General features: G+C 38.2%; 1 protein-coding gene and 1 pseudogene across 1 annotated transcript in view; both read left to right on the forward strand.

The window, feature by feature from the left end:
- The window catches only part of LOC140229476 (ubiquitin-ribosomal protein eL40 fusion protein), a 336,799-nt gene that overhangs the window by 17,351 nt on the left and 295,554 nt on the right, over window positions 1-23,894 (forward strand). The window lies entirely within an intron of this gene.
- LOC140230234 (zinc finger protein 862-like) lies at window positions 10,149-10,809 on the forward strand (annotated as a pseudogene).

Here is a 23,894-nt window from a genome sequence, read left to right on the forward strand (position 1 = left end):
TCATCAATATAAATGTCACTGTTTAAGCATGCTTTTGTCAACATAAAATTTTCATCTGAATCTATGACTTAGACGCGAGTATAGCATGACAATTTTTCGTGAACCCCTCCGAGTGAGCCAAAATGGTGCGAATTTCACATACCTTGAATGATGGAAACATGGTCTTATCTCTCCTGGCAGAATAACACTTTTATTTATGTATTTATTATTTTTTTCAGTGCGTTTTCACTTACCTCCATTCTGTAGCGGTAAAACTACAGGAATATCACCATTTGTGTTTAACTTGTTCCCATGGCGATGCTAGAATAACCCATAGATGTTGTACAATACTTAATTGGTTCTAAGAGTAAAAAGGGGTGATTGAAATTAAATTTCTATCTAAGTGTACCATATCCATAACCAAAGTTGTACTCATACCAACCCTGCATTTTACTATGTCTGAATGACACACAGTGATAAGCCAGTTTAGCCCTGTCTGTCTGTCTGTCTGTCTGTCTGTATCTCTCTCTCTCTGTATCTTTCTCTTTTTTCTCTGTGTCTCACACTGTCTATCTTTATCTTTCTGTGTATCTCTCTGTCTGTCTGTTTGTCTGTCTGTCTCAGACAGACCTCAGATGGGGTCAAACTTGGCCCATGGCGTATGGCAACCAAATGTGTGGTGTCTTTACCCATGGCAAATGACCACACCTAGGGTACTGGTTAATACAATGTATGGTACATTTGCATAGTCGTCTTAGGTTCTTACTAAGGTGAATGTACCATTTGTCTGCTTTGATATGGCATACTTTTAGAAGATAAAAAAAAGATAGAGAGTAAACTTGCCCTTCTAAAGCCTATCTATACATTTGCTTTAAAGCTGAAGTATACAGTGTAATACACTCACTAATGTGTACAAATCATCTCATTGCCAAACCTGTGCAATAAATCCCCCCGTAAATACTTTACAGCATTATTTATTCGCAGCTCTGTAGTAAAACTTCTTCATAGTTCTATAATTACTTATTTACTCACTCTCTATTGTTACTTGAATATTTACTCTATATAGTCGTTTGTTGGATCTCGTAAATGTGGAATCTTCTTTTGATTGGTCAATTGCCGAGATTTTACGAGATTTTTTTTTGCCAGTTTTCTCTCAATCTTGATTCAGGAGACTGGTGAATCTTTGATATCTTATGTGTTATATTCCACAGTCTTCTAACATTGTTCATGCTCAAACTTAATCCTGTTTTCTTGTTTTTGTTATTTTCTTCTTTCTGTGTATACCTCTTTTTACTCGGATGCACACATATGTCACGCAACACTGGGTGTACATTCCTTCTCCCATCTACTCTCACCTAACTTATTTCACACAAGGCACGTTTGTGTGCATGTGTATGTTTGTGTGTATGTGTGTGTGTTTGTGTGTACGTCAGTGCGTCTGTGTCCTTGTGAAGAGCATTTATATCTTATTCAGTATTCTTGTCGTAATGTTTGTCGATGGTGTAATATCGCGTCAGGTACAGAGTAGAGAGATGTCTTTGTGAAACAGAAAACAAAAAAACAAACTGCTTGGTCTATGTACGTGTATTTATGCATTTAATTATTCACATTTTTATGTTTTGTATCACTCCTCATGGACTGGCATGTCCTGCCAAAAAGCGGCCTTAATGATATTTTAGAGAGCAATTTATTTTGTCGTCAATGTTTTAATACTGTGATTTCGATGGACCACTAGTGACACATAAATTGTATGATTTCATACTGGTGTTGTTGTTTTTTTTTTTCTATTTATTTATTTTCACAACTCGTACAGGTAGATTTGTGCAAAGCTCTTGACATGGCTGTGTATATATACATGATGTATTATGAGTTTATTAGCAATATTATGCGCTTTATCTTGCACTTTCAAGCCCCAAATCTTCTCTCACTTAAAAGTTGTCAACTCTCTAACGCTCTATCTAAACCTCATCTCATCAAATACACTGAATGTAACATGCATATGTCTTGTCATCAATATGGAATCTCTATGGCATAAATTTCAAAGCTCTATGGGTACACTCAAAGAGCATTAATTGGTATTCATCAAAGGAATTGATGTCAAAAGCAGTTATTGTGTGAATGAATTGTTTCCATGTTGTGGATAATTCCTGTTTCTATTCAAGCACCAAATCAAATCACAGAATGGCACAGAACTCCCTGCATTGGAGTGGACAATTTAAAGCTCATGAAAGCAAAGAGTTTTAAACATGAAAGCATAGATCAATGTGTAGGCATGTTTAAGTAATGTATAAACATAGGGCCTACATATGATTACATAAATGAGTCATATAAAATGTGCATAAGGGATGTATATGCATATGCTTTGGAAAGAAAGAAGACATACAGTTGTATGCAGGGCATTATTGAAGTTATAATTGGGCAAAGAATTGAGAAAATTATGAAATGTTTCAATACCACTGGGTCAGGAAAACATGGTATCTCATCGCATACTTTGCATTTGATATTTAGCTTTCCAAGACATTTGATGTACATAAATTACATTCTTCAATAGCAGTGTCTAAGCCTGTGACAACATATACGCATGTTCCCTCAGTGCAAATTTCTGGCCACTTTGTGCATGTGTAAAAACGAGTGTGGAGTGTGACACCAGTGACATCATGGTCGCCTGACATAAAAAACAATTTTTAGGTGCACAGTGGGATGCATCTGCACAGATCTACTAACATTTCCATAGAGTGTAACGCTTTGTATTATTTCTCTGATTCCCTCTTAGATTTTCAGTGATTTGTTGCTTTAACTGCTACCCAGTTGGTTACATTCACACACAACATCGACTTTTGTTGTGGAGGTACATCAACTCTATGTCTCTGAACTTGTGAAATCTTCTTGATCTGAATGGCCCATTACTCTGAGATATTCATAATGAAAGTAATATGCAGTGAGTTGCAGGCCACTTTGGGTCACTTTATTCTGAAGGGAGGGGTGTCCATGTCCATGTTTTTGACGATACAGTACACACACTGAACCTGTATACAAGTACGTGCAAGAGAGATTCTTCTTTCTTTTTTTTCTGTTGGTGCAGTTTTTCACATTTTGACCTATTAGTAATTACCCACCTCTCTCTTGAATTCCAGTCAGTTTTCTTGCCACTGTTTTGGAAAATTTTCACTACAAACAACTTCTCTTTTTATTTGTGCTAAATATTTGTGCTTTAAGAATTAATGCTGCTAATATGCAAATAATTTAAGGCTAAAGACAAAAATAAAACAATATAAAAGAAGGGCATAAACCATATTTCATATCTGCTCAAGTACAACAGTGTAATTGAAAGTATTCACAGTACATTTCTAAAACAGCAAGATGCAAAGAGAAATATGATGGCAAAAAACTACATTTATTATTACAATAAATTGTACACTTTATGTGATTCAGGAAATGCTGGAAGCCAAAGTAAGAGTAAAGAGTTTATCCAAAGAAAAAGAAAGAAATCACACCACATTTCCACCTCATCTTTAGCTTCCAAAACAATCTGCTTGATATTTTCGTTTAAATTTGATTCATGGTCACAATATTTATCCATCCGTCACTATTGCGATCATATTTACTTAAAAGTGACAAATTCAAAAAACAAACAAACAAATAAATGATAATCAAATTAAATGAATCTATATATAAATCAAAATAAAATACAAAATATAAATGGTGAGCTTGTTCTGTGCCTGATTGAAAATTAGACAAGAAAAAGAAATAGACATCTCCATTTGAGAAACATTAGTGTTGGGAAAACCAATCAAGTTTGTATAAAAGTTGGTGTCTGCTTATACACTATGGTCACTGTGTCAAAATGCTGCTCCTACAGTGTATTATAATACTCAGGAGTTGTGTGCATCAAGTGAAAACGGTGTAAAAGGAGTTTTGGTATAATCTTTATTGCCAAGAATGCCACAGTCATATAAACAGGCAGAAAGGGTGTATTAGACCGTTAATGACTCAAATGTGCCAGTTTATGTACTTCAGGCAAACTTTGTAATTTTCCGTCTCAGAAAATACCCTTGGCACCAAGCAAAAAAAACAAACAAGCAAAAAATCAAATGCGTGTAGGTTTTGAGACCAGAAAAATATAGGTCCATGTGAAGATAACGACAAATTTAGTGTATGTGTAATATAGAAAAGTACAAGTGTTACCCGAGTGTTGAAGAATACACTCATGTATATGTACCTTTTTTGTTGTCATTCGTGTAACAAAGAGCAATTTTGGAGGTTGCTAATTTGCAAATTGATGAACTGTATTTAAAAAATGTGATGTCATGGGCTGAAATGTGTTCGCTTTTAGGCCTTTGTAGTAAAGGAAAAACAAGATGTGTATAAACCTTTATGATATGTGACATGCAGATTTATGCAAATTATCAGTGTTGTGGTAAGAGCGGACCGATGATTTATGATGTATATGTGAGGAATGTGAAATAAATGTGGGACTGTATGATACACAACTGCTATATGGAGAAACTGTGAATACGCCTTACTTTTTTTTTTTCTCCCTCTGTCTCATCATATTGGTTCCGTTGCACCATTCGGCACAGGCAACTACAATACTGTATATTAAAGGGATGATACAGTTTTGGTTGAGATGTGGCTTCAGGTTTCAAACACTTCTTGATGATGATATTTGAGATGAGATGAGAATGAGTAATGAGAAACCTCTTATGAAAAATGAAAGAACATATGAAGAGTTTGTTTGCAAAAACCGATAAGTCCATATTTGCCAAATGGAGATATTTGCGATTAAAGGTCAAGAAAAATAAAGAGAATAATAAGAAAAATTTTGCTTCTTTTGACCATAACTTTAAAAATGTACCTTAATATGTGGTGACCGATATATCATTTAAAAGGTATTATTTTGTACTTTATGACAGAGACTGTACTTCAAAATCTTCAAAAATGGACTTATCGGTTTTTGCAAACAAACTCTTCATATAATTCGAAGAAGAATTCAAAGTTTATTTGATGAAAGTTGGTTTTGAAATGATTGAGATATCCAAAACAAAGCGATCCTAAAAGGTGGGACCCACCTTTTATTAGAATCGCTTTGTTTTACTTCTTTCTTTCTTTTTTTTGGATATCGCGGCCATTTCAAAACCGATTTTCATCAAAGAAAGTTTAAATTAATCCAAGAATTGTATGCTCTTTGACATCTGACATAAGTGGTTCCTAATTATCTCGCAAAAAGTTACAACCTGAATACCTATCTCAACCAAAACTATACCATCCCTTTAATAAATATGTTGGCTGTGTGAGTGTACATCTTTGTGAGTACGTGCGTGTGTAATGTATGTATGTTTGTATATATATATATATATATATATATATATATATATATATATATATATATATATATATATATATATATATATTGAGTAGGTTATCCACGTGTTGGCAAGATAATAAGATTTAACAAAAAAACTGGAACAAAGTTCATATTCACCAACGGTTTATTTCTGCACACAAATTTTCGAGCGAGTTGCTCAAAAATTTGTGTGCAGAAATAAACCGTTGGTGAATTACAGCATGAACTTTGTTCCAATTTTGTTTTATGTATTATATATTATATTTTGTATTTAGTTGTACTGTATAAGCTGTTATTTTTGCGAGGGTTTTATCTACGCAAATTTTGCGAATCACTTTTGGACCATGAATCTAAAAACACAAAAATACCTCGAACTGACATCAGGCATTAATGCACTAATGATAGCGTCAGTGTTGAAATCACACATCATCTTGCGAAAATGTCCGTGACCTCGTCATTAGCAAAAATATCTGTATGCTAAAATAACAGCTTATACAGCATATACTAGTACCAGGCACTTTAACACGGTACATCTGTGGTAGGATGGAATACATGTACAGGTCTACCACCATCACATACTGTATCATGTAGACCTAAAAAACCCTCCAACTATGTATATAGCAACAAGAAATTCCTACTTTTTTCCATGCCGTTAATTCAGACTTTCCCTTCAAAAAAAAAAAAAGAGAGAAAATAATGACATTTTTGGCTTTTTATTTATTTCACAGGATGATCATAAACTCCTAGACATACATTTGTAAATCATATAAGGGTAGAAGCTTTCTGTATTGGAAAGTCATCTGAAATTAGTCTGAAATTTTTGATCTCAATACAAGATATTTACCTCCAAAATTTTCAGCTGTCAATGCTACAGCCTTCAAGAAAAATGTTGGAGGTACATGTAAATATTTTGTATTGAGATCAAAGTTTACACCGATCTCAAATATCAAGCCATTGAGGACAAGTCCCGAATATGCTCGGGCAAGTGTCTACGGGAAATGTGTGTTGTAGCAAAATCAGTCTGTCCTCAATGGGTTAAAAGCATACTGCCACTTTCATGTTCCACAATACTGAATATCACTTAAAGGCATAGTTTATCATTTGCAGATGAAACAAAAACCCAGCATTAGTGCTTTAAACTAGTTCTAAAATGCGAGTTAGGGATAGAAACAACCACTGTAAAAAAACTGAATCCGTATAATCGATGTTAAGTATTGTTAAATATACAAAATGTGAACAATAGTTATAATAAGAATACTTCCAGATTAAACCGTCTACAGTTACGGTTTATTGAGAAAAATACTGATATCTCCTTATATTTTAGGCTTTATTGCAAAAATTTTATGTGGTAGGTCTTTTTGTGAAACAACAGACCTACACATATGCATCAAATGTGATATCTTGAACATTTTAAAAATCACTGCTCCCAGAGGTAAACTGGACCTTTAACACTGACATACAGTGAGCACCCAAACATCAAAACGATAGTAATGTGACACAAGACGATGCATGTTTACTTCAGTTCATTGTCATTTTATTTCTGCATTCTATTTTCAGAACAATATAACAAAATTAATGAAGTGTCGGCATGATCATATGCATTATACAGGAATACACATTATGAGGTACAATCAGACTGAAAAGTGTGACAGTCGATAAATAGTCAAATGTAGGTCAAATTGAAGGGACACTGTAACAAAATAATTCAAATAACTTCCTTTTTTTTTGGAAGTAATAGGAAATGCAGAGCCCAACCGTCTTCACAAGCAGAGCTTGACTAGGAAGCAGGCTCCAGGCAACCTTATACAACATAAGAGTAAACTAAGTACATTACAGTAATGTTTGCACTTGCTGAGTGAACAGCACTGCAGAAGGTGTTCCTTGTGTTATTACCAACCTTTCCTGCAGGTTTCATTCAAATCTGTTCTCAACTTTTTGAGTTACTTTGCACACAGAAAAAGAAACAAATCAAGGCCAATGAAAACATAACCTCCATCCTTGGCAGACATAAAAAAGTTTAATACTGTATACGCCATATATTTAGCAGGGTTTTCATTTTCCCAAATTTTGCGAGTCAGTACATGTACACTGTATATGTACATATAGATATTCCTGAATTTAACACCACCAAAAAATTAACTCTTATCCCTATATAAATACATGCACACAAACAATTTTCCCATTCATAACTGTACTCCACTGTTATGAATTTAACCAAAAGTTTGTAAAATTGTTGGGAAGTCATGATTTGAAAAAAAAACAACAACAACAAATCAGACTTTATCGTAAATATAAGATGCATACAGCATAATGATTATGAAGAGTGTGTTCGCTAAAACTGACAAGTCCATTTTCATGAAATAGTGTGATTTAAGTACAAAAAAAAAGGAGAGATTTTTTTGAGACATGATCAGTTTCTAACTAAACACAATACATCTCAGGTTATTTTTGCCTAAAAATCTGTGTTTTGCTGCAAAAACTGATAAATGGCATCCTACTTTGTTTGCAAAAACTGATGTTAGAATTCACTTGACCAATCAGCACATTGTATAAAAGTGTAAGGTGATGTAAAGGTAGGGTCTGTGAGAAAGACGAGCAGCTATATCAAAAGAACATGAACGATGTGACGCAAAGCGACGAGGCAAATACAGGCAGAAAAAAAAAAAGAGAAAGAAAAGTAGGCATGAATTGAAACAAAGAAGCTCAAGGCTTGAACAGAAGAGTTAAAGGAAACCAAAAGTTTAGATTTTTTAGCTATTTGTCGGTCTTGGGATCATTATTAGCTTCAATTTGATACCCAAATCATCAAAATCTGCCAACCGACTAGCCCGCGAAAAGTTCACAAAGAGACAGCAAAATTGGTCAAAATTGCTGTCTAGGGCTCGAAATTAGCGGTTGTCCGGGTGCCAATGGCAACCTAAAATGCCATCGGGCAACCCAAAAGTCCCGTTTTGGTTGCCCAGCGGGCAACCAGAAATATTAGCAATATAATCTAATAAAGTCTTCTTTATGATTTAACAAGTCATCCATGATTTGCTGCCAACAAAAATGATTTCACAAGTCGGGCCCTCCTCAATCTTAGGTTTTGTTAGCTTCAAATTGACGTGAACACAACATCGACATGCAGCTGATGTTCTGTAGATCTGGCTTGGCCATGGAGATACTGCATGCATATGCATATATTTGCACAAGCGCTATGGAATTGTAACATGCACGCGCGCATGCCTAGCCAGCCACCAGTAGTAATAAATTCAGGCTCAACTCTGTGAAAAAGCATGAGGAAAGTGAAAATCACCGCAAGGGGGTTGGCATTATGAACGCTTGAAGGGCTGAGCCTGGAACATCGAAGGCCAAAAAGATGATTTATCTCAACCAAAAAGCAGTCCATCGACTCCAGCATCTCTTTAGAAATGCCCACGCAATCGCTAGACACTGTAGGCTTTTCACTGATTTTGCTTGGATGTGCTCATTGGATCGAGCCAAAGGCCTGAACATTTGAACGACGTACCTAAATGACCGTTCAGCCCAAGCGTTCGTCCATTTCATAGGCTTGCTGAGGTATGTAAATGTTCATTCTTTATCTATAGATGACTGCAACTTCATAATTGCTTTTTATGAAGCATCTGTGTGTGTATGTATCAGTGAAAGTTTTCCAATAATGAAATTTCCACGCAAAATAAGTAGAAGTTTTAGTCTAGGAATGGTAGCTGAGCGAGTCGAGCTAGCTATCTTCACTAGCCCAAACGTAAATGATTCAAACTTGCGCGCATTGTGGATTGAATATTTCACTGTGACTGGCTTACAGCAACAAAATCATGAATATTCATTATCAATCGGAAATGCCGCTTCGGCCGAGCGAAGGAACAAGCGGAGGCCATTTAGCAAGATCGGGATTGTACTAATACATGGGAAATCAGACCAGGGTAGCGTGAATTTACCACATAATTCATCTGGTCATTCTACGGTCAATACACTTACACTTGTCACTGACATTTTCAGTATTTCATTGCTATAAATTTCCAACCCGATCACTCAACACTAGCAGAAAATAAAAATGTGCTGCTACCTTCGTACTGTGTACACATGCATGTACGTGTATCTCTCTCTCTCTCTCCCTCGATCTCTCTCGATCTCTCTCTGAATTTAGAATTGATATTTTCATAAATATTCATGTCAATTGATACATACAGCCAATCGCAGCGGTGTTGTTTGCAACGCACTGGGCGTGCAAGCATGGTCAACTTTGGGTTTACGAGTTTGCTTGCACTGATCTGCTTTATCAGTTCCAATTGTAAAATAGCAGCTCTGAAGCCAATAAGAGACTATTTTTTAGGATAGTCTTGATGCAAAAAAAAATGTAATATTATACAAACAAATTGAAAGATGCAATGTCTTTCAAACAAGATAATTTTAAAAAAGACTCAACTTCATTCACACTGCAAGTAACATTATCCCCCGTTTTAATCCAGTAGGCCTACTTGATATGAAAATAGTTTCAGTGTTGGCATGGTGCAGAATATGAAGATTTTATCATGGCAAGGCAAGCATTTGCAAAATTTCCAGTGTCAACAAATTGCATTCGACAAAATTATATATTCTTTACATCAATATTTAGTATGAGAATACATAAAATGCTAGAAAGTGTGATTAAAATTAATAAGAGTTTATCTTATTATTATTGTTCATTGTCATGATATATCGTATGTACAGATAATTTGCTCACACTAATCAAGTTCCATGGTCTATATAAATTATGCTCGGTCACCAGAGTGTGTTTATGGCTCTACAATGGATTGAAATACCTAGTGCATCCCCAGGCCCCATATGGGATTTCTCTTTTCTCTTTGTTTAATGAACAGACAGAGAGATGCAAAATGGTAGAGCGCGTACAGAAGTCCAAATTTGTGTCCATCATCAGTGATGGCACGACTGATTCTTCTGTTACTGAAGATGAGATTATCTACATCCGCCATTCATGTGATGAGACCATCAACACAGACTTTGTAGCTGTTGCAGGCACAACAACTGCTGATGCTGCCTCCATCAAAGATGCCACTCTTCATGCACTCAAAGAGAAGTTGGCAATGGAAGAAGAAGATGTTTCTCGCAAACTTGTTGGTTTCGGGTCCGATGGAGCAGCCGTAATGCTTGGAAGAACGTGCTGTTTCAGCGTTGTTGAAGCAACTCAACCCCGAACTGCAGGCTGTTCATTGTTCTGCCCATCGCCTAGAACTGGCATTTAAAGATGCCATGAAACGGGTAAATCTGTGTAACACTGTGAACACACTGTTCCTAAACCTGTACCTCTTCTACAAGAACAGTTCTAAGAACAGGAGCTCACTCAAAGTCGCTGCCGAGGCTCATGGAGACCATTCAGCTATCCCGGCACGCGTTGGTGGAACCCGATGGCTACCTCACCTCGAGCGTGCCGTGCGGAATTTTCTTCGTGGATATTGAACCATGATCACTCATCTCTATCAGGTAAATATTTCTTGATTTCATGATTTATAATGACATAAATAAATGATTGATTTCCTTGCACAGAATGAAATCATGACATAACTTCAAAGCCTAAACCCACATTCTCATTTCATTTCATATTTTACTGTAGGTTCAAGCAATGGAAAGGTGTACTGGTGAAGCAAAGGCCAAGGCAAAGGGTCACAGTCCTGTCGAAGGTATCTCTTGTGGCACAGAAGTCCACCTCAACAGTTGCAGATGTTGCAGCATCAATTGACACAGCTACAACTACCCTCAGAATGTACGATGAAAGGTAAATTTTTTTTTTTCTTCCGACAATGATGGACAGTCAGTGTATGATGGAAATAGAACTACTCATTAAACATAAAACTGAAAAATTGATGATTATCCATTGACTGAAAAATAAATTTAAGTCAGCGTTTATGTAGCACTTATCAAGAATCCTAAGCGCTGGGAGATCACATGGCTACGGTAGCGACATGTTGAGTTTTTTCTGAACTCGTACATTTCGTTCCAGAATCCAACTTTTGCTTGTCATGTTGGAATAGAATTAGTGTCAAATCCACACTAAACGAACATGGATCAAGTTTAAAGACCTACAGGACCTGAGGTTAGCTCTCCAAGCAAGCCTTCAAGCAAAAAACCCAAGCTGAATGACAGCGACAGCGACGACTCCGGCACCATCGAAACCTCAACTGTCACTTCCCCCGTCGCGCAGGGCAAGCTAATCACAGAGGGTACCGGTGCTGCATCAGAGCAGGCTCCAGTGTGGTTCGTGTCGTTTGAGAAACGTTTTGAGGACAAGATCGACAGCATGCTTGTCAAGAGGCTGGGTGAGTTAACTCTGAAACTGAATGAACAAGGGGAGAAAATAAGCAGTCTGGAGATTGATTATGACAATCTTAAGAGAGAGGTTGCAGACCTTAGAGAGGAGAATTCTACCCTCAAAGCTGCTGTTGATGATCTAGAAAATCGGAATGTGCCCATGCATGGTTTTGATTCACCATACCAAAGACCTGCAATAATCATGTTTTCTTTTTTGTATCTCTTGGGTGGGAAAGTTCATTAATTGCAAAATACAAAGGTCAAATCGAAAATTTTGAGGACTTAAATACAGGTACTGTGTACACCATCAGTGTTCCACATGAATATGTTGTTTGGATTATGTAGAAATCCACCTGGCTTTGAAAAGTTTTTATATAAATTAGCATCATAAATATCTTCAATGTTTCTTGAATCAAACTTTTTACGTCTTGATTTATATTTCAAATCTTGACAAAAATCTTCACGTTTGAAAAGATTTTGAAGTTGAACTACGATAGGTACTTCTATGAAATGACTTGTGAATTTATCAGTTTCCGAATATGCGACCACAACATGAACATTTTTTCTCCTTTTCCTCGACCAAATGACCACGAATGTTGCAACATTTGTGAAAAGCGAGGGGCATCAGTACTTGTAGTTCATTCCAATTTTTGGAACTTTGGACATTTTGTCTTGCCAGGAGCTGCATACAGTGTATGAATAATATATCAGAGTTTTGGAACTTCAGTATATACCGTGTTTGAAGTTCATTCAAATTTTGGAACTTTGGAGATTTTGTCTTGCCAGGAGCTGCATATACAGTGTGTGAATAAAACAGAGACTTTTTGAATTTAAGTATACACAAAAACTGTTCAGGTTGATTCAAATTTTGGAACTTTTAGAGATTTTGTCTGGTCAGTAGCAGCATAGAGTGTGTCAATAACAAATGGCACCTTTTATAAATGAAGTTAGATGTACATGATTTACAGTTCGTTCAGGTTTCTGAACATTGAAGATTTTGTCTTGTGAGTGCTAGCTGCATACAGCATGATATAAGACAGAGTATTTGTAAACTTTAATCATGTAATATGAAGGAAAAGTGTACATTATACTTGATTTGAAGTGGTATTCTTCTTTTTTTTTCCAAACATGTGGGTCTTGTAAATGTCTGCATTGTTTACACAAGATTTACATACAAAATTATGGGTCATGCATAAGATGAAAATGAGAAACTTCAGTTTGGCCATAAAAGACAAATTTTTTACCCAAAAGTGTTACATGTAAAGGGAAACATCGTTATGACAAGGGCCATGGAACCATAATTACCTTTAACCCTAATCCATGCAACTGGGATATTTAATCCTCTGTTTTTAATGGGGGGGGGGGGGATCTTCAGATCTCACAATCCCCGCAAAATTTTGCTTGAACATAGAGCCAGATGTACGCTACAAGATTATATGGTTAAATTTTTGAAAACTATTGATCTTGTTAATTATGCAAATTTCTGCATGAAATCGGGTTTTTGCCTAAAACTCCATTTAAAAAAAAAAAAAAAATTTCGTTGACAATCTGCAAGCCATGTGCGTCAACAAAAGCAGGCAACGCTAGGGAATCATTTTCTTTGCTGCACGCGGCATAGTCAAGTTCAATTTTATTTATGTTACGAGCGAAACTAATCAGAGACTGCACTTGCAATTTTTTCAGTCATTATTTTAGGAAATCAGCATGCCTTGACTGGAAAGAGAAATCCCTTGTTGTAAATTTGACTTTATAACAGACTTAAGGAATGCTTGGAACATAATTTGAGTAAAAACTGAAAGATATTGTTCGTGATTTTGAGGACAGACACTGTTACGAACGAAAGACGCATTTTGTGGTGTGAAAATAATATATCAATTTGCTTCAAAATGTGACAGCATATGGTTATTCTCATTACCAGATATTCAGTAAATATCATGATCATGGGGGAAGAACCTACATTGGGATGAGGTCTTCTAGAAGTTCTGTTGTTTTATTACGCCTGTTGTGTAACAATTTTGAAACTTTAAAGAGGGTGGACATGGGGTTTAATTTTTCAATAAAATTCTAGCCGAATATTTTCTCTTCATCATATTATGTCAGCTATCTTTTCAACTGTGTCAGATGGGATTGCAGTACCTAGAGCAGATCAACAGTCACAACTGTTCCATCAACTCACTTTATACCGATCAGGCCATACCAAACATTTCCCATTACTGTAGACAAGCCAAACAGCTTAAGTCTGTGGATGACTTTCTCGCTGGATGACCCACATACAGTTCTGCTGAAGTTGAGGAGCTGGAGAGAGCAACTCATGGGCAGGCGTCCAATGAAGAGTGGTTAAAACAGAGGAGAGGAAGGATTACTGGCTTTATCGCGTACAGTCTGGCAGCATGGTCACGGACTACATGTCAGAAGTAGACAAGACGGCGCTGTGCTGGTGCTGCACAAGCTACCCAGTATAATGAATGGGTGCTGACGGCTGACAAGCAATTACATGCTAATTAAAGCACCATTGCTAAATGTAAGAACAAATGACTAAGTATATAATAACGCTGACTTGTCTCTTTACAATTTCATTACAAGACTGTGAGTGAGCGTTCTCGGCCCTGAACAGAGTACGGACGAGGATGAGGAACCAACTCAGCCAGTACCTCGAAGCCACGCTGTGGATAACTATCGAAAGGCCGGCTTACGAAGAGGTGGAAGCTGTCTTCTTCAACGAGGTCGCCACCAAGTGGGCTGTGGCTGGAAACAGACTGCCAACTGTTTGGAGGAAGTAGTAAACCTGGGAGACATACCTGAGCCATTGAACATGAAAGCGACTAGCAGTTGGATATCCCCTTGGATGTCATTCAAAGGCCAAAATGGAAGGTACTGAAGAAGTGTAAATACAACCTCCAGCAATACTCACGCCGAAACTGCATGAGAATCTTCGGACTTGAGGAACGATGAGATGAAGATCCTGATGTGCTTACAGCTGACATCCTCAGAGAACGTCTTTCATGAAACCTCACAGCCAAAGACCTTATTGTGTAGGAAAGATGAAATCTGGAAAGCATTGTGTATTGATAGTGAAGTTCTGCAGCTATCAACAGAGAAAATAGGTCATGAACCAACGTTCACTCTTTCTCTATTCAAGTTGTGTTCATTCATTTCATCTTGCAAGCGATCCTTCAATTCAGCTGAGATTGCCCTCATTCTTTACTAGGTGATTATTCCCACCTACTTCTATCATCTTATGCTTTCTTAGCTAATTCTCGCTATCGCCAATGACGTAAAAAGTACCCGAATGTTGATTTAAGCGTCATTTACGGTGCATTGTGGGATAGCTCGGTAGCAAAGTCACTTCCGTTCGTACGCACGTCCTACGCGAATGCCATACAATTCAAAGGTAAAAGCCAGCCGACTGTATTCGTACTGTTTTCTCGACCAGAATTTTACCATTTATATGCTTTGAATTGTTTTTTATTCTAGAGGAATTGCTCTGAATAGAACTATGGGTCGTCACTGTGAAGCTGCCATGTGTTGGTCGCATGACAACAAGCGAAAAAAAAAACAGAAATACCCCTGGATGCGAGACGTAACCTGGGTGAAATTTCCGCGTGACTCCACAGCGCGTGCGAGTTGGAGGAAGCTACTTCGAAGGCAGGATGAATTCCAAATCACAGGACGTTCCCGGTTATGTTCGAGGCACTTCAGTAAAGAGCAGATAAGAGCAGACGGGCATGTGGATGGGTTTCCACGATACTTTTACTGGAATAATTATGGACTAATGAAGCAGAGGAAGTCCTGCATTTCACTGAAACGAGCCCAAGCCAAGGGACGAGTCGCCAATGCTGAAACTCAAGCAGGTCAAGCCCCGACTGTGAGTGTGGGCCAGCGGCATGAGACGTCTGTCTTCGCTGCTGGCGAGGAACACTGTGCTCTCGGTCGAGAAGTCACTGTCGGCTCACAGGCAAACAAAATTCACGAGAATGTTGTTGGCCGTAAGTTTACTGTTCGATAATGATGATATTATGATGATTTCTAAACCTAATGCTGGTAATAATTTAAACGCTGTGCAGAGTGTTTTGTTAATGTGGTTCTTCCTAGAATATTTGAGATATTCGATGCAGGGCTAGCTAGCTAGCTAGCGCACTCACCACACATTCGAGGCGCCGAGCTGCGCCGCGCCAGCCGGCCTGCTATACAAGCTGGCGCCTGATCGAGCTTCGGGAGAGGCTGAAGCAGGCTATGTTACACGACGCATACATTTCATTGTGAATGTCCGCGAGTAAAAAGGTGCATCTCAACTACTTTATATACAATGTGTAGGGCCTACCGGTGAAGTGTCAAGAAGTCAAACCTGATGTGTATTATTTGTTAGACAATAAGGTAGAGTGGGTGTATGAGCCATGATAATGATAAAACTTTTGTGTTTTAATACCTTTGGGTATCTTCGATCCGCCCCGCAAATGGCAAAAACGATCCGTGTGGTCCGTGTATTAGTACCGTACACCCACCAATCGTCCGCGCGCTTGCATCTTGCCCGCATATTGGTGATGTGTACACTGCCTGTGTAGCTAGCTAGCTAGCTAGCCATGGCTACGTGTGCATGCACAGAGCAATACCAAGGGTACGTGCTCTCTTTGGTGCTATTAAATGCTTTTGGTTCCTATATGCAGCATACCGGAGTATTTTATACACTCAACCACCCAACCAAAATGACAAATTGTTTTCTCCCTTCAAATACTTCTGGATCCAAAATGCCATATGTCATGATTTGCAGCCTGAACATAAATTGTTTGGGCTAATGGCAGTTAATAAATTATCGTTGATTATATTCACAATTTTATCAATATCATTACCGTACTAAACCAAGAAAGCAATTTTACTGCATAGGTTGCATGCATGTACTAATATGTACTGTAACTTAAGTCTAAACCTACATTGTATAATACCTATATAGAGTCTCTAATTTATAATACAATAAATGCAATACATTCATACAATAATTACAAAAAGAATTTTATACATTTAAGCTTAACACAGTTGTTCAGCCTTTGCCGAAATGCTTTAAATCTTTATTCTCATAAAATTAAATGTATAATCAATAAGCTTTTTTGTTAGAATATATAAAGCTATTCATTTTTTTTTTATTTTTGATGCACACAGATATGCAGTCCCTGCAGCAACACATGGAAGTTCCCCATCCCCAGGATCACGACTACATCCACACTCTTCAAGCATCGACATCAGTGAAGTCAACACAAACCCTTCTCACAGCTGCTGATATTCGACCTCTTGAAGATGAATCGTGTACGCGGTCAAAGAGTCCCGTCGAAGACATCGTGAACAATGCCATTCTTGGCAGCGATGAGCGTGTCAATTTTTACACCGGCATCCAGTCAAAGACCCTGTTGCAAGGTGTTGTTTTAATGTACACAGTGTTCTGCATGTACCTCTCATTCATATCTTTTTTTTTTTTTTTTTTTTTTGAATTTTGTCAGATAAGAACAAGAAGTTGAACATTTAGGTGATGTTTTTCCCCCTACACTTGTACATGTATAGTGCCTAAATCTGACATTAATGTAAAATAATTGCCCACACATGAAATAGCAGCTAAAATACATGAATAGTTGAATGAATTTCAACTGATTTTTTTTTTCAAAATACAGACTTCTACATTATTTATGTCAAATAGACTTGTTTTCTTTGTATTTCAGTCAGTTTCCAACTCACAAACCATATTTCTTTTCTTTTTCTTTTTCTGCCATTTAGGGTTGTGGAGTTCTGTACAGAAGGGAGCAGAGAAGCTGAGGTTTTGGAAAGGGCCAGCCCGCAATCAGGAAACAAAGAACTACAAGAGATCAGACCACGACAAGCTAGGAAAGCAGCACAGCTTATCAGCTTTCTTCCAGTTCATCTTGACACTCCTGCGGCTGCAACTCAACCTGCCCTTACTTTTACTTGCCGATTTGTTCTGCATTGGTACAACCACTGTGACTGAGATAACTGTAACTTGGATCTCATACCTGAACCAAACTATTGTTCCAGCTCTTTTGTCTTCTGGCCATCACAAGCTACGGTTCGCGCAAACATGCCTTCAGCTTTCAAAAAATTCTTTCCATCGGTTTGAGTGATAATAGACTGCACAGAATTTTTCATTGACCGACCAGCCAACAAAGAGGAAAAATACAAAACTTTCTCCCAATACAAGTCACACAACACGTACAAATGTCTTGTTGGCATTAATCCTAATGGTGCATTTACATTTGTTAGTACTCTGTGGGGTGGGAATGTCTCCCGATAGGTACCTCACAGAGCACAGTGGACTCACAGACCACCTAGATGAAGGAAAGATGCTGTCATGGCGGACAGGGGTTTCCATATTGAAGACTGCTTATTAGAGAAGGGAGCAAAGCTTGTTGCTCCTCCATTCACACGTAAAACTAATAGTGGCGTAGGAAAGAGACTGAACGTAAAAGAAATAAAGGAGACTCGAGACATCGCAAGGTTTCGCATCCATGTGGAGAGGGCCATCCAACGACTCAAAAACATTCAGGATTCTCAAACATCAGATCCCGATGTCACTAAATGGAGTTTCATCAATGATAGTAAAGGTTGTTGCTGCATTATGCAATTTGAAAGGACCATTGTACTATGGGGCAAATGAACAATCAAAGAAACGACTGCACATCAAGAGGAAACCACTGAAACGACTTCAGATTTGATGAGTGAGACATAGTCTGTAGAAACCTTGACTTATGATTTCAGTTCACAAATAGAGCCAGTTTTGTGGTGGTTTTTTTTTACCTCTGAAAATTTCATTTCAGCATAAAGTAGAAATGTATTAACCCATTCCTTATGGGAACCTCGTATACCTGGTTTTGTGGTTTTGTACACAATAGTGTCTGCATTCTTGGTCAAACTTGCTGTGCATTTTTGTAATGCCGATCAGAAAAGTGGCTTTGATCGAAAGATTAGAGTTTCTTCTATCAATATGATCTGTTCTTATTCTGTATCAAAACTCCTGTACTTAATTACAGCCAGTTGGAACTCTATGTATAAAACCTCCTTGGTCTGATTTACCTTTTCTCATGCACAATTTTGTAATACATTTGTTTTGCAGTGAAAACAGCATGTAGACGTACTGTACATTGTATATGGCTTATCAAGGCTGAGCTCTCTTGATTTTACGCTGACCCCATTTGTGTACCCTTGTAGTTTAAAACAAAAGGGTTTGTGAGTTCTGTTGTCTCAGGTCTGAGGCCTATTTCATAAACTTGTCATCAGTGACAAGTTGTCATAGATGTGACAAGCTACTGAAATCCTTGCATCTGATTGGCTGAGAGCAAATTTGTCATAGAATGTGGAAGTTGTCACTGATAGCAAGTATAATAGACCAGTTTGTAATTCCACTTTGTGCATGAGCAGAGAAAGGTCATTTGTACCAACAGGCATTTTGGTTTGTAGACATGGTTTATTCATTGAGATAAGCATCTGTGGTGCTATGATTATTTGTATGATCCTTATCTGAATGGTGCTTGCCAGCACATCCACCTGACAGCAAGAATGGTATGTTGTGATACCGGTATAAAATGAAATAGGCTGTTATTGCATTCAATACAAAACAATGAAATGGATGCCTGCTAAATTAACAACTGATGGAGTATTCTAATCACCTGATCTCTACGCAATTTCATTCTTTGTTTGAACATGAATTCCATAAATTGTTATGTCAGGCAAGCTTATGCATTATGCTGCTTTAAAAACGAGTGAAGTGCCTAACCAACTGAGAAAAAAAGAAAGGTCATTTGTACTAATGTGTACACGAGCTAATTACGAACTGGCTTATTGTGTGATGGCACATGCAGCTGACCATGAAATGTGGAAACACATATTGCCTGACTGCTTTTGCACAGGCTGGTTACTAACCTGCCTGTTCTTTGTCAATGTTATTTGAGGTTCTCTGTGAATTGCAGAAGGAAAAAAAAGAATCTACTTTTTTATCAGAGCTGTTGATCTAATGTGCATGAAAGTGAAGTCTTCCATATGCTGCTCTCATATCGTGGATATGTGAAACTGTTCCTTTTTATTTGTATTGTCCATGATTATTTAAAAAAACAGACAACATAGACAGTTTTAAAGATAATGTTTTTCTGTTATCGATTCTTGAACAAGTGCAATACGAAAGTATACGGGGAATCAATAAAATATTGCAATATGATTTATTTCTGCGAGTAGCTGCAATATTGCAACTACTGTACTATGCCATCGTTTGTATCTATTGCTTTGTGTGAGCTAACGTTCAGAATGAAATAATATACAAATGATGCACAGGATAGAGTGCGTTAGTGTAGGCGTAGCGCACTCGAGGGTATTTACAACTGTGAAACATGCACGAGGCGAAGCCAAGTGCATGTTGCACTACATTGTAAATACCCGAGAGTGAGCTGCGTCTCCACTAACACCACGAAATAATCCTGTGCATCATTTGTTTTATAAAATGGGTCGAAAACTAACAGCATTTTCACGTACCTTTGTGGGTCAATAGTCCAGTCAGCTACATGTAGCACTCGCTCGAGAGAGTCGAGTCAAGCATGTCGCACTCGAAAATCCCGCACATGTACACATAGTACTGTACGTAAATGTATACGTACGCCACATACATGTAATATGTTATGCACACAAGAAAGGCCGGCCGGCATACATACACAGCCCGAACTAGAAGTTGTTTACAGGTATTAACAAAGCGTATAGTAGCGCACGACGCACTTGTAACAACTGATTGAGTGCGCACTGGTACTGCAGTGCAATGGTACTAAAGTAATCAAAGCCCACGTGACTCATTTCAGCGCTTCCTATTGGCTACGTTCTTGAACCCATTTTATAATGTCTGATGTATGGGATCAGTTTGAAGAAAAGAACTATATTCCCTTGGAAATGCTTCACCAAAATAAGAGAATGACTTGGTATCACTTCAATACAACAATGAATTGCGAAAAGGTTTGTTGAGCAATTCTGAGGATATGCATGACAATAATACCGAAGAGGTGAATGTAGTGAGTGTGGGGGAAAAGTGTATGGAAGCGAGATTCAGTGAATCAGATAGGGCAAAAGATGTGGGTTGGATGACTTGGGAAAAGCAAGAGAGTGGTAGGCTTAAAAAGGTTACAAAAGACGAGTGCTGTGGGTAACTCCAAGAGGTAGTACTGTTGCCTTTGCCAGACTTTCAGGAACATGTTCGTGTAAAATGAATCCAAGCCATGTCATTTGAAGAAAACAAGAAAGAGGGTAAGATGGTGATTCAAATGGACTTTGCCATGTATTACGTCCGTGAGTATCAGAATAGAGTCCAGAGTGCTCTGTAGTCATGTGATTCAGTCACTATGTTCACTGCTGCTATCTTCCAGAATGTCCAGCGTGAGTCATATTTGCTTGTATCAAACAATAATGACAAGGGAAAGGATTCGCTGTACCACATTTGTGCGATATCTTGCCAGAAAAGTTCCATGTGATGGTTCAGTCACATTTCTCACAGATGAGCCATCATCTGAATTCAAAAACAAGTTCATTGCAAAACTTCTCTTGACCTTGATAGCACAAGAACACAACACCACATAGGAATGGCCATATTTTGCCACATCTCAGGGTTAGTTGATGGCATAGGTGGTGCTGCCAAGTCACTTGTTCGATGTAATGTCATGAGCAATGCCTCAGTTGTCCCGAGCTTACATGACTTTGCGAACCTGACTGCCACAATCATGCATAGGGTTACTGTAAAACATGTTTCAAAAGATGAAATCAGGAACACAATTGAAGAAGCACTACCATGGAAATACGTTATTCCTATACCAGGTATCAGAAAAGTACATGTAATGCAAGCATCTCCAACTGGCATTCTGAAATTCTGGCATACAAGTGGGGTGGCAGACCCAGAATACTCCATCCAGTACAGTGCACCCTAAAAAAACATCTTTAACTGGGTTGTTTGGGATTGGTGGTTAGTGAGGTATGACCAAAATCTTTACCCTGGAGAAGTTCTCTGAGGGTAGCTGGAAATGGTTGACCTTAGCTATGTACAATATGTGTGTCCGTGAAATGACAGGGCCAACGAGATTAGCCCGATGTTTACCATACATACAGCACTAAAGAAAAAAATCACAGTCAGTCTAAGAAAACTGGTTCATAATTGGCTTAAGGCTTCTTCCTGAAAAAAAAAAAAAAAGTGACATCAAGTCTGAACAATCAAAAGTTCTTTTACAAGAAAGAGTCTTCTTTAGAAGGAATGTCTTTGATGGTTAACATTCGAGCTTGACTATCTAAAACAACATGAAGTGCACCACATTCAACCTGTGTTCTCCAGTTCTGAAAGTTTGCTATAGCTTGCCAACATCGAAACTTCAAGCACCGATTACTACGGCATATTTCATCATCAGACGCAAATCCAGATATTTCTAAACCCATCAATCCTCCTTAAAAAAAAAAAATGACAACAATTTTGCTATTGATTCCAAATATTTGCAATATCTTCAGGTTTTCAGCCTGCTGGTTTTACAATCATCGGCATCAGTGCTGCTTGGTCCCACACATACATTTTTGTGTAAGCAGTACAACACAACGCTCATCTTCTGACAGTGGTGATGATATTCCTTTGCAGACTTTTGCTCATCAACATGATACTTGTGCTGCTGACGAGGGTAGTGATGGGAGTGATTTGGAGGACATGGACACTAAAGATGACGACTGTGACATTGAAATACTGCTTGCCCCACTAAGGCACATTGGGGCTGGAGTAATTACTGACAATGTGGATCATGACTCCGACTGTGAACAGGAGAGAGCAGCCACTGGCAACCACGCTCCCAGCAGTCACTCTAATCAAAATGTATGGGATACCAGATCTACCAGTGATTCTTCTATTTCATCGGATGCAGGAGATGGCTTGAAAAATATCCTCCCAAATTAGTCAGGTCGCTTAATGTCAAATTTTGAGATTACCGTTACACGGCGGATAAAAGCAAAAAATCTGGAGAGATGACCCTTCAGGACCTACTCAGTGATATTTGAGAAGGAGCCCTCTGTAAAATTTGTATTTTCATGGTATAAATGCTGAATTTCATTTCGCAGAAAATTTTGCAGGCATGAAACTTTCTCAAATTCAGCTCAGCACAGTACCTACACATTAATAGAACACAACAGCCAGGATGTTCTCCACATGGGCTTCCTGGACAAGCGGAACGTCCAGATGAAAAGTCCGAACATGGAAGCCGAAGGTTTCAAAAGGGGTCTTGAGGAGATGGAAGCAGATGGCTTGAACATCAATGAGGTGGTCACCGACGCTCAGCCAGCCATCGCAAAGCATATGCGTACGTTCTCTATACATTGTTCTCTTCTAAGTCATTTCGACTGTCGATCATATCCGTTTGTTCATATGCGTATACAGTTTGCAGGACATGTCAAGTCATGCAAAACTCATCGCTTTATGAAAACATTAACATGTACCTTTATGTAGTGACCAATATATCATTTAAAAGGTATTATTTTGTACTTTATGACAGAGACTGTACTTCAAAATCTTCAAAAATGGACTTAGCGGTTTTTGCGAACAAACTCCTCAAATAATGTCCTGTAAATACTAGTATAACACTTTTAAATTCAATACCTTCTCAGAGAGAGAGAGAGAGAGAGAGAAATGCCATAGCTAAAACACCAAAGCTTGCTGATCACACATTGAAGATCAGAAATGTAATCGGAAAATACCAGAGTAGACAGGAAAAATGTTAAAATAAAATTGGCGATAATCACTCCATCGATCTGTCAAACTGCCACTTTTCACCCAAAGTATCGTTAGGCCTAACATTTAGTCCTAACGTTGATGAGGTTGCTTGTACACGGAACGCTACACTAGGGAGGTGACTCCCTAAATACTATAGTACAGTTTCAGTATACAAGTACACAGCCTTGTCTCTGGGCTACCGAAATATCAGTCTGTATTATCATCGGGGATATTTTCCTGTCCCACTCGAAAGCAGCTATACTAGCTGAATCACGCATGCGACCCTCGACGATCCCCAGTTGCATAAGGAGACTGGAGGCCTGGGAAATGGCACAGATGGAGAAACTCTTCACCACAGCATTCTACATCACCAAGAAATGTCTTTCAAAGAGTTGAAGCTGCTCATAAATCTGCAGCAGGAAAATGGTCTGAGCATGGGGTCCGTGTGCAATGTACAACAACGACAACACTTGCCGCAGGTAACTCATTGACTTTTAAAACATT

The sequence above is a fragment of the Diadema setosum genome, chromosome 6, assembly GCF_964275005.1.
Source record: "Diadema setosum chromosome 6, eeDiaSeto1, whole genome shotgun sequence".
NCBI classification, from domain to species: domain Eukaryota; kingdom Metazoa; phylum Echinodermata; class Echinoidea; order Diadematoida; family Diadematidae; genus Diadema; species Diadema setosum.